Source organism: Salvelinus namaycush, unplaced genomic scaffold (genome assembly GCF_016432855.1).
Source record: "Salvelinus namaycush isolate Seneca unplaced genomic scaffold, SaNama_1.0 Scaffold2514, whole genome shotgun sequence".
NCBI lineage: Eukaryota > Metazoa > Chordata > Actinopteri > Salmoniformes > Salmonidae > Salvelinus > Salvelinus namaycush.
The window spans coordinates 2857-13654 of record NW_024059358.1 but is presented as its reverse complement, the minus strand read 5'-3'; the positions used below and the strand labels follow the sequence as shown (position 1 = coordinate 13654).

General features: G+C 38.6%; 1 long non-coding RNA gene across 1 annotated transcript; it reads left to right on the top strand.

The window, feature by feature from the left end:
* The first annotated feature begins 3911 nt into the window (after positions 1-3911).
* On the top strand, positions 3912-6647 carry LOC120039080. The gene is made up of 3 exons (XR_005475276.1): positions 3912-3995; positions 6216-6278; positions 6597-6647. It is a non-coding gene; the product is annotated as an uncharacterized LOC120039080 (long non-coding RNA).
* Positions 6648-10798: the final 4151 nt, after the last annotated feature.

The window sequence follows — 10798 nt, the reverse complement described above, 5'->3', positions numbered from 1 at the left end:
CACCAAGGACTTTTGCTCGTTTCTGTTTTCGAAAGTGGAACTCAGAACATGTGTCAATGTAAATCCGATGACGTGTGTAAATGAAACCATAAAAATGATTGTAAAAAACACGTGTCTATTCTATGATTTTCTCTCGTTATGTTCTCAGTATCTCTAGAGTCGGGACAGAAATGTCAATACAGTTATGCAACAAATGTATTGTTTACTGGGCGCCTGTATGGATCTAAATATGATTGGTTTTGTCACCAGCTGTAGAGCGTGTGATTTGATTGGACAATGGTATTTGGAGACATATGCATACGTCATGTCATCCCTTTCCTCAGAAAGAGAATAAAAGTCGGTGGTTGTATTTGATGAATGTTTATTGAAAAAGTATACATTTCAGCAAACAAAGAAAGGCACACGACTACAGAGGACAAAGATAGGTACAAGGTAGGGTTTCATGATTGACATTTTTTTGTGTGGTATTGACCTTGAGCGAATCAATGTAGTCGGAGTTAGATTCCGCAAAGCCGTCTCTGCTCCCTGTGGTGGTGAAGTTCACCATCAACTTCCTTCACCGCGGAATGAGGTTTAGTCCGCAGGGGCAGAACCTTGAGTTGGAGCCTATTGGCCTACCGGAATGTGTTCTATACTAAAAAGAAAGTAAGGTGGTAGATGTATTATATGTTAGTAATATGTCAATAGTAACGAGGTCTAATCTCCAGGTCAGTTGATCAGCACGTCTGTCCTGTCTGCCAGCGAGGAGGAGGAGGAGGTCTCTGTTTGTTTATTCATTTACGTCACCCTCTTTCAATCCCTTCCTCCTTCCGTCTCTGCTCTACGTCACCGTCAACGGGGACACAACGTTCAAACTGTCTTCTCATATTAAAACCCGACACAATCACTTCGCCACCATAAACCTCTTTGAACCAGGTGAGTTGAATATCTGTTCATTGGTGAAATAAAGGAGGAAACACGCGTAGACCGGCCGGCAAGGCGACTGGGTCTCTAGTCGAGCGTAATGTATCAAGTCCTTTTCACTCGCTCTGAAAATGCTTCTCTGCGTATCGCGGGTGTGTACGGGCTTGTTTACGCGTCGTTATCTTTATGGCGGCTAACAACGGCTTGAAACAAACAGCCCGTCTCCGTCAGCCACTATGGAGCCAAAATGTCCCTTTTATGTGACTTCCACATTCTATGTGCCATGCCACAAACAGATGGCGTCGTGGAGGGGATGGGGGAATGTGAAAGAGACCCATAAACGAGTAGCGAGGTTACCACTAGCTATCCCCATCTCAGAGCTGAGCCCTCCATGCCACTAGCGGGTCTGGCCACCTGTCTGTAGGAGGCCCGTCCAGACCCGCTCTTTCTACTTACTTTTCCTGTCAACTTATCGGCCCATTTAAAGATACAGCGGCGTGTTTCAGAGACTAATAATGACCAGCCAATTGAAACATTACTGGTGGTTTTTGTGCTGTTGGAACTTTGGTAGGACCATGGAGGAAATTGGACTCAGGCTGATGCTTCTTGTTCCAATGAATGGATTTCTGACCCATTCTCTAGTCTTTTGTAAAGCATCAACATCATCATTGCCTCAACTACAGTTTTTTAAAGTTTATGATCTAGTCCAGGGTATAACAGATCTGTCCCTATGAGGTCTGGAGTAACTGGTGGGTTTTCTGTTCTACCTGATAATGATTGCCCCACAATACAGTCCAGGGACATCTATTTAGGCAACACAGTGATATGGATTATTGTTCTGCATTACAGGTTCGCCAGTGTAATAGATCATTAATAGTAGTCAGATCTTGGGAATAAGCACGGGACCCACTGTCGCAGGTAGTGCACTGCATACCAGGTGCTACTGTACATCTGGTTGAATGAGTTGATCGTATGGTACTGGAGATTATAGTATGTCATGGAGGTACAGTAGTTAAGAATGGAGGTACAGTGATTATAGTAATGTATGGGGTACAGTAGATATAGAATGTCATGGAGGGTACAGTAGATTATAGTAAAAATGGAGGTTACAGTAGATTATAGTAATGGAGTACAGTAGATTATAGTAATGGAGGTACAGTAGATTATAGTAATGGAGGTACAGTAGATTATAGTAATGGAGGTACAGTAGATATAGTAATGGAGGTACAGTAGAATTATAGTAATGTCATGGAGGTGTACAGTAGATTATAGTATGTCATGGAGGTGGTTACAGTAGATTAATAGTAATGTCATGAGGTGTAATGTAGATATAGTATGTCATGAGGTGGTACAGTAGATTATAGTAATGTCATGGAGGGGTACAGTAGATTATAGTAATGTCATGGAGGTGGTACAGTAGATTAAGTAATGTCATGGAGGTTGTATACAAAGGTAGATTATAGTAATGTCATGGAGGTGTACCAGTAGATTATAGTAATGTCATGGAGTGTACAGTAGATTATAGTAATGTCATGAGGTTTACAGTAGATTATAGTAATGTCATGGAGGGGGTACAGTAGATTATATTAATGTCATGGAGGTGGTACAGTAGATTATAGTAATGTCATGGAGGTGGTACAGTAGAATTATAGTAATGTCATGAGGTGGTACAGTAGATTATAGTAATGTCATGGAGGTGGGTACAGTAGATTATAGTAATGTCATGGAGGTGGTACAGTAGATTATAGTAATGTCATGGAGGTGGTACAGTAGATATAGTAATGTTCATGGGAGGTGGTAAGTAGATTATAGTAATGTCATGGAGGTGGTACAGTAGATTATAGTAATGTCATGGAGGTGGTACAGTAGATTATAGTATGTCATGGAGGTGGTACAGTATTAGATTATAGTAATGGTCATGGAGTGGTACAGTAGATTATAGTAATGTCATGGAGGTGGTACAGTAGATTATTGTAATGGAGGTGGTACAGTAGATTATAGTAATGTCATGGAGGTGGTACAGTATAATTATAGTAATGTCATGGAGTGGTACAGTAGATATAGTAATGTCATCTGGAGGTGGTACAGTAGATTATAGTAATGTCATGGAGGTGGTACAGTAGATTATAGTAATGTCATGGAGGTGGTACAGTAGATTATAGTAATGTCATGGAGGTGGTACAGTAGATTATAGTAATGTCATGGAGGGGTGGTACAGTAGATTATAGTAATGTCATGGATGGTACAGTAGATATTAGTAATGTCATGGAGTGGTACAGTAGATTATATTAATGTCATGGAGGTGGTACAGTAGATTATAGTAATGTCATGGAGGTGGTACAGTAGATTATAGTAATGTCATGGAGGTGGTACAGTAGATTATAGTAATGTCATGGAGGTGGTACAGTAGATTATAGTAATGTCATGGAGGGTAGGTTACAGTAGATATAGTAATGTCATGGAGGTACAGTAGATTATAGTAATGTCAGGAGGTGGTACAGTAGATTATAGTATGTCATGGAGTGGTACAGTAGATTATAGTAATGTCATGGAGGTGGTACAGTAGATTATAGTAATGTCATGGAGGTGGTACAGTAGATTATAGTAATGTCATGGAGGTGGTACAGTAGATATAGTAATGGAGGTGGTACAGTAGATTATAGTAATGGAGGTGGTACAGTAGATTATAGTAATGTCATGGAGGTGGTACAGTAGTATAGTAATGTCATGGAGGTGGGTTACAGTAGAATAGTAATGTCATGGGGGGTAAGAGTAGATTATAGTAAGTCATGGAGGTGGTACAGTTAGATTATAGTAATGTCATGGAGGTGGTACAGTAGATTATAGTAATGTCATGGAGGTGGTACAGTAGATTATAGTAATGTCATGGAGGTGGTACCAGTAGATTATAGTAATGTCATGGAGGTGGTACAGTAGATTATAGTAATGTCATGGAGGTGGTAGGTTTAGATTACAGTAGATTATAGTCATGCTGGAGCTGTAAGTAGTTATAGTAATGTCATTGGGTTGGTACAGTAGATTATAGTAATGTCATGGAGGTGGTACAGTAGATTATAGTAATGTCATGGAGGGTGGTACTGGAGATTATAGTAATGGAGGTACAGTAGATTATGTAATGTCATGGGGAGGAGGTACAGTATAGATTATAGTAATGTCATGGAGGTGGTACAGTAGATATTAGTAATGTCATGGAGGTGGTACAGTAGATTATAGTAATGTCATGGAGGTGGTACTGGATATAGATAGAGTACAGGAGATTATAGTAGTAAGGTCAGGAGGGAGGTACAGTAGATTATAGTAATGTCATGGAGGTGGTTACAGTAGATTATAGTTAAGGTCATGGAGGTGGTACAGTAGATTATAGTAATGTCATGGAGTGGTACTGAGATATAGTATCATGGAGGTGGTACAGTAGATTATATAATGTCATGGAGGTGGTACTATTAGATTATAGTAATGTCATGGAGGTGGTACTGTAGATTATAGTAATGTCATGGAGGTGGTACAGTAGATTATAGTAATGTAGGAGGTGCGTAGTATTATAAGTAATGTCATGGAGGTGGGACTGAGTTATAGTAAAGGAGGTAACAGTAGATTATAGTAATGTCATGGAGGTGGTACAGTAGATTATAGTAATGTCATGGAGGTGTACAGTAGATTATAGTAATGTCATGGAGGTGGTACAGTAGATATAGTAATGTCATGGAGGTGGTACAGTAGATTATAGTAATGCATGGAGTGTACTAGAGATTATAGTAATGTATGGAGGTACAGTAGATTATAGTAATGTAATGGAGGGGTACAGTAGATTATAGTAATGTCATGGAGTGTGTACAGTAGTTATAGTAAGTCATGGAGGTGGGAGTAGATTATAGTAATGTCATGGGAGGTGGTAATGGAGATTATAGTAATGAGGTACAGTAGATTATAGTAATGTCATGGAGGTGGTACAGTTAATTTATAGTAATGTATGGAGGTGGTACATGTAGATTATAGTAATGTCATGGAGTGGTACAGTAGATTATAGTAATGTACGGAGGTGGTACAGTAGAATATAGTAATGTCATGGAGGGTGGTACTGGAGATTATAGTAATGGAGGTACAGTAGATTATAGTATGTCATGGGAGGTGGTACAGTAGATTATAGTAATGTCATGGAGGTGTACAGTAGATTATAGTAATGTCAGGAGGTGGTACAGTAGATTATAGTAGTCATGGAGGTGGTACAGTAGATTATAGTAATGTCATGGAGGTGGTTACAGTAGATTATAGTAATGCCATGGAGGTGGTACTGAGATTATAGTCATGGATCGTACAGGATTATAGTAATGTCATGGAGTGGTACAGTAGATTATAGTAATGTCATGGAGGTGGTACTGGAGATATAGTATGTCATGGAGGTGGTACACTAGATTATAGTAATGTCATGGAGGTGGTACAGTAGATTATAGAGTTAATGTCATGGAGGTGGTACGGATTATAGTAAGTCCATGGGTGGAAGTAGATATAGTATGTCATGGAGGTGGTGGTGGTACAGTATAGATTATAGTAATGTCATGGAGGTAGTAGTAGATTTATAGTATTGTCATGGAGGTGGTATAGTAGATTATAGTAATGTCATGGAGGTACAGTAGATTATAGTAATGTCATGGAGGTGGTACAGTAGATTATGTAATGTCATGGAGTGGTACAGTAGATTATAGTAATGTCATGGAGGTACAGTAGATATTAGTAATGTCATGGAGGATGGTACAGTAGATTATAGTAATGTCATGGAGGGGTACAGTAGATTATAGTAATTCATGGAGGTGGTACTGTAGATTATAGTAATGTCATGGAGGGGTACAGTAGATTATAGTAATGTCATGGAGGTGGTACAGTAGATTATAGTAATTGTCATGGAGGGTGGTACAGTAGATTATAGTAATGTCATGAGGTGGCTACAGTAGATTATTAGTAATGTCAATGGAGGTGGTACAGGAGATTATAGTAATGCATGGAGGTGGTACAGTAGATTATAGTAATGTCATGGAGTGGGTACAGTAGATTATAGTAATGTCATGGAGGTGGTACAGTAGATATAGTAATGTATGGAGGTGGACCGTAGATTATAGTAATGTCATGGAGGTGGTACAGTAGATTAAGTAGATGTCATGGAGGTGGTACAGTAGATATGTTTTTTTAGTTAATGTCATGGAGGTAGTAGTAGATTATAGTAATGTCATGGAGGTGGTACATAGATTATAGTAATGTCTGGAGGTGGTACAGTAGATTATAGTAATGTCATGGAGTGGTACAGTAGATTATAGTAATGTCATGGAGGTGGTACAGTAGATTATAGTAATGTCATGGAGGTGGTAAGTAGAGTTAGTAATGTCGTGGAGGTGTCAAGATAGTATGTAAATAGTAATGTCATGGAGGTGGTACAGTAGATTATAGTAATGTCATGGAGGTGGTACAGTAGTTATAGTAATGTCATGGAGGTGGTAGTAGATTATAGTAATGTCATGGAGGTGGTACAGTAGTTATAGTAAATGTCATGGAGGTGGTACAGTAGATTATAGTAATGTATGGAGCTGGTACAGTAGATTATAGTAATGTCAGGAGGTGGTACAGTAGATTATAGTAATGTCATGGAGTGGTACCAGTAGATTATTAGTAATGTCATGGAGGTGGTACAGTAGATTATAGTAATGTCATGGAGGTGGTACAGTAGATTATAGTAATGTCATGGAGGTGGTACAGTAGATTATAGTAATGTCATGGAGGGTACTAGTAGATTATAGTAATGTCTGGAGGTGGTACAGTAGATTATAGTAATGTCATGGAGGTGGTACAGAGATTATAGTAATGTCATGGAGGTGGTACAGTAGATTATAGTAATGTCATGGAGGTGGTACAGTAGATTATAGTATGTCATGGAGGTGGTACAGTAGATTATAGTAATGTCATGGAGGTACAGTAGATTAAGTAATGTATGAGGTGGACAGTAGATTATAGTAATGTCATGGAGGTGGTAACAGTAGATTATAGTATGTCATGGAGGTGGTACAGTAGATATAGTAATGTCATGGAGTGTAAGTAGATTATAGTAATGTCATGGAGGTGGTACAGTAGATTATAGTAATGTCATGGAGGTGGTACAGTAGATTATAGTAATGTCATGAGTCGGTACGTAGATTATAGTGATGCATGGAGGTGGTACAGTAGATTATAGTAATGTCATGGAGGTGGTACTGTAGATTATGTAATGCAGGAGGTACAGTAGATTATGTAATGTCATGGAGGTGGTACAGTAGATTATAGTAATGTCATGGAGGTGGTACAGTAGATTATAGTAATGTCATGGAGGTACAGTAGATTATAGTAATGTCATGGAGGTGGTACAGTAGATTATAGTAATGTCATGGAGGTACAGTAGATTATAGTAATGTCATGGAGGTGGTACAGTAGATTATAGTAATGTCATGGAGGTGGTACAGTAGATTATAGTAATGTCATGGAGGTGGTACAGTATGATTATGTAATGTCATGGAGGTGGTACAGTAGATTATAGTAATGTCATGGAGGTGGTACATGTAGATTATAGTAATGTCATGGAGGTGGTACAGTAGTATTATAGTAATGTCATGGAGGTGGTACAGTAGATTATAGTAATGTATGGAGGTGGTACAGTAGATTATAGTAATGTCATGGAGTGGGTACAGTAGAATAGTAATGTCATGGAGGTGGTACAGTAGATTATAGTAATGTCATGGAGGTGGTACAGTAGATTATAGTAATGTCATGGAGGTGGTGGAGTAGATTATAGTAGTGTCATGGAGGTGGTACAGTAGATATAGAGTAAGTCATGGAGGTGGTACAGTAGATTATAGTAAGTAGGAGGGTAAGTGATTATAATGCATGGAGGTGGTACAGTAGATTATAGTAATGTCATGGAGGTGGTCAGTAGATTATAGTAATGTCATGGAGGTGGTACAGTAGATTATGTAAGTCATGGAGGTGGTACAGTAGATATAGTAATGTCATGGAGGTGGTACAAGTAGATATAGTTAATGTCATGGAGGTGGTACAGTAGATTATAGTAATGTCATGGAGTGGTTACAGTAGATATAGTAAGTCATGGAGGTGGACAGTAGATTTAGTAATGTGGATGGTCAGTAGATTTTATGTAGCAGTATTCGGATTGAGTAGTATGTATGGAGGTACAGTAGATTATAGTAATGTCATGGAGGTGGTACAGTAGATTATAGTAATGTCATGGAGTGGTACAGTAGATTATGTTAATGTCATGGAGGGGTACAGTAGATTATAGTAATGTCATGAGAGTGGTACAGTAGATTATAGTAATGTCATGGAGGTAAAGTAGAATAGTAATGTCATGGAGGTGGTACGTAGATTATAGTATGTCATGGAGGTGGTACAGTAGATTATAGTAATGTCATGGAGGATGGTACAGTAGATTATAGTAATGTCATGGAGGTGGTACAGTAGATTATAGTAATGTCATGAGAGGTACAGTAGATTATAGTTGTTGGAGGTACGGTAGATATAGTAATGTCATGGAGGGTGGTACAGTAGATTATAGTAATGTCAGGAGGTGGTACAGTAGATATAGTAATGTCATGGAGGTGGCGACAGTAGATTATAGTAATGTCTAGGAGGTGGTACAGTAGATTATAGTAATGTCATGGAGGTTGGTACTGAGTAAGGTCCGTAGATTTTAGTAATGTCATGGAGGTGGTACAGTAGATTATAGTAATGTCATGGAGGTGGGTACAGTAGATTATAGTAATGTCATGGAGGTGGTACAGTAGATTAATATATGTCATGGACGGTGGTACAGTTAGATTATTAGTAATGTCATGGAGGTGGGTACTGGAGATTATAGTATGTCATGGAGGTAACAGTAGATTATAGTTAATGTCATGGAGGGGTACAGTAGATTATATAATGTCATGGAGGTGGTACAGTAGATTATAGTAATGTCATGGAGGGTAGGTATAGTACAGTAGATTATAGTAATGTCATGGAGGTGGTATGAGATTATAGTAAGGAGGTACAGTAAGATGATAGTTAATGTCATGGAGGTGGTACAGTAGATTATAGTAATGTCATGGGGGTGGTACGTAGATTATAGTAATGTCATGGAGGTGGTTACAGTAGATTATAGTAATGTCATGGAGGGTACAGTAGATATTAGTAATGTCATGGAGGGGTAAGTAGATTATAGTAATGTCTCGGATGGTGTTACAGTAGATTATAGTAATGTCATGGAGGTGGTACAGTAGATTATGTAATGTCATGGAGGTGGTACAGTAGATTTGTAATTGTCATGGAGGTGGTACTGGAGATATAGTAAGGAGGTACAGTAGATTATAGTAATGTCATGGAGGTGGTACAGTAGATTATAGTAATGTCATGGAGGTGGTACGTAGATTATAGTAATGTCATGGAGGTGGTACAGTAGATTATAGTAATGTCAGAGGTGTTACAGTAGATTATAGTAAGTCATGGAGGTGGTACAGTACATTATAGTAATGTCATGGAGGTGGTACAGGAGATTATGTAATGTCATGGAGGGTACAGTAGATATAGTAATGTCATGGAGGTGGTACAGTGAGTATGTATGTCAGGAGGTGGTACAGTAGATTATAGTAATGTCATGGAGGCTACAGTAGATATAGTAATGTCATGGAGGGGGGTACAGTAGATTATAGTAATGTCATGGAGGGGGTAAGTAGAATATAGTAATGTCATGGAGGTGGTACAGTAGATTATAGTAATGTCATGGAGGTGGTACAGTAGATTATAGTAATGTCATGGAGGTGGTACAGTAGATTATAGTAATGTCATGGAGGTGGTACAGTGATTATAGTAATGTCATGGAGGTGGTCAGTAGATTATAGTAATGATGGAGGTGGTACAGTGATTATAGTAATGTCATGGAGGTGGTACAGTAGATTATAGTAATGTCATGGAGGTGGTACAGTAGATTATAGTAATGGAGGTGGTACAGTAGATTATAGTAATGTCATGGAGGTGGTACAGTAGATTATAGTAATGTCATGGAGGTGTACAGTAGATATATAATGTCATGGAGGTGGTACAGTAGATTATAGTAATGTCATGGAGGTGGTACAGTATATTATAGAATGTCATGGAGGTGGTACAGTAGATTATAGTAATGTCATGGAGGGTAGTAGAGTAGATTATAGTAATGTCTGGAGGTGGTACAGTAGATTATGTAATGTCTGGAGGTGGACAGTAGATTATAGTAATGTCATGGAGGTGGTACAGTAGATTATGTAATTGTCATGGAGGTGGTACAGTAGATTATAGTAATGTCATGGAGTGGTATAGTAGTTATAGTAATGTCGTGGAGGTTGGGTAACAGTAGATTATAGTAATGTCATGAGGAGGGGGTACAGTAGATTATAGTAATGTCATGGAGGTGGTACAGTAGATTATAGTAATGTCATGGAGGTGGTACAGTAGTTATAGTAATGTCATGGAGGGGGTACAGTAGATTTATATGTAGTATATAGTAATGGAGGCTTGGTACAGTAGATTATAGTAATGTCATGGAGGGTGGTACAGTAGTTCATAGTAATGTCATGGGGTTGGTTACAGTAGATTATAGTAATGTCATGGAGGTGGTACAGTAGTTATAGTAATGTCATGGAGGTGGACAGTAGATATAGTAATGTCATGGAGTGGTACAGTAGATATAGTAATGTATGGAGGGGTACAGTAGATTATAGTAATGTCATGGAGGTGGTACAGTAGATATAGTAATGTCATGGAGGTGGTCAGTAGATTATAGTATATGTCATGGAGGGGTACAGTAGATTATAGTAATGTAATGGATAGG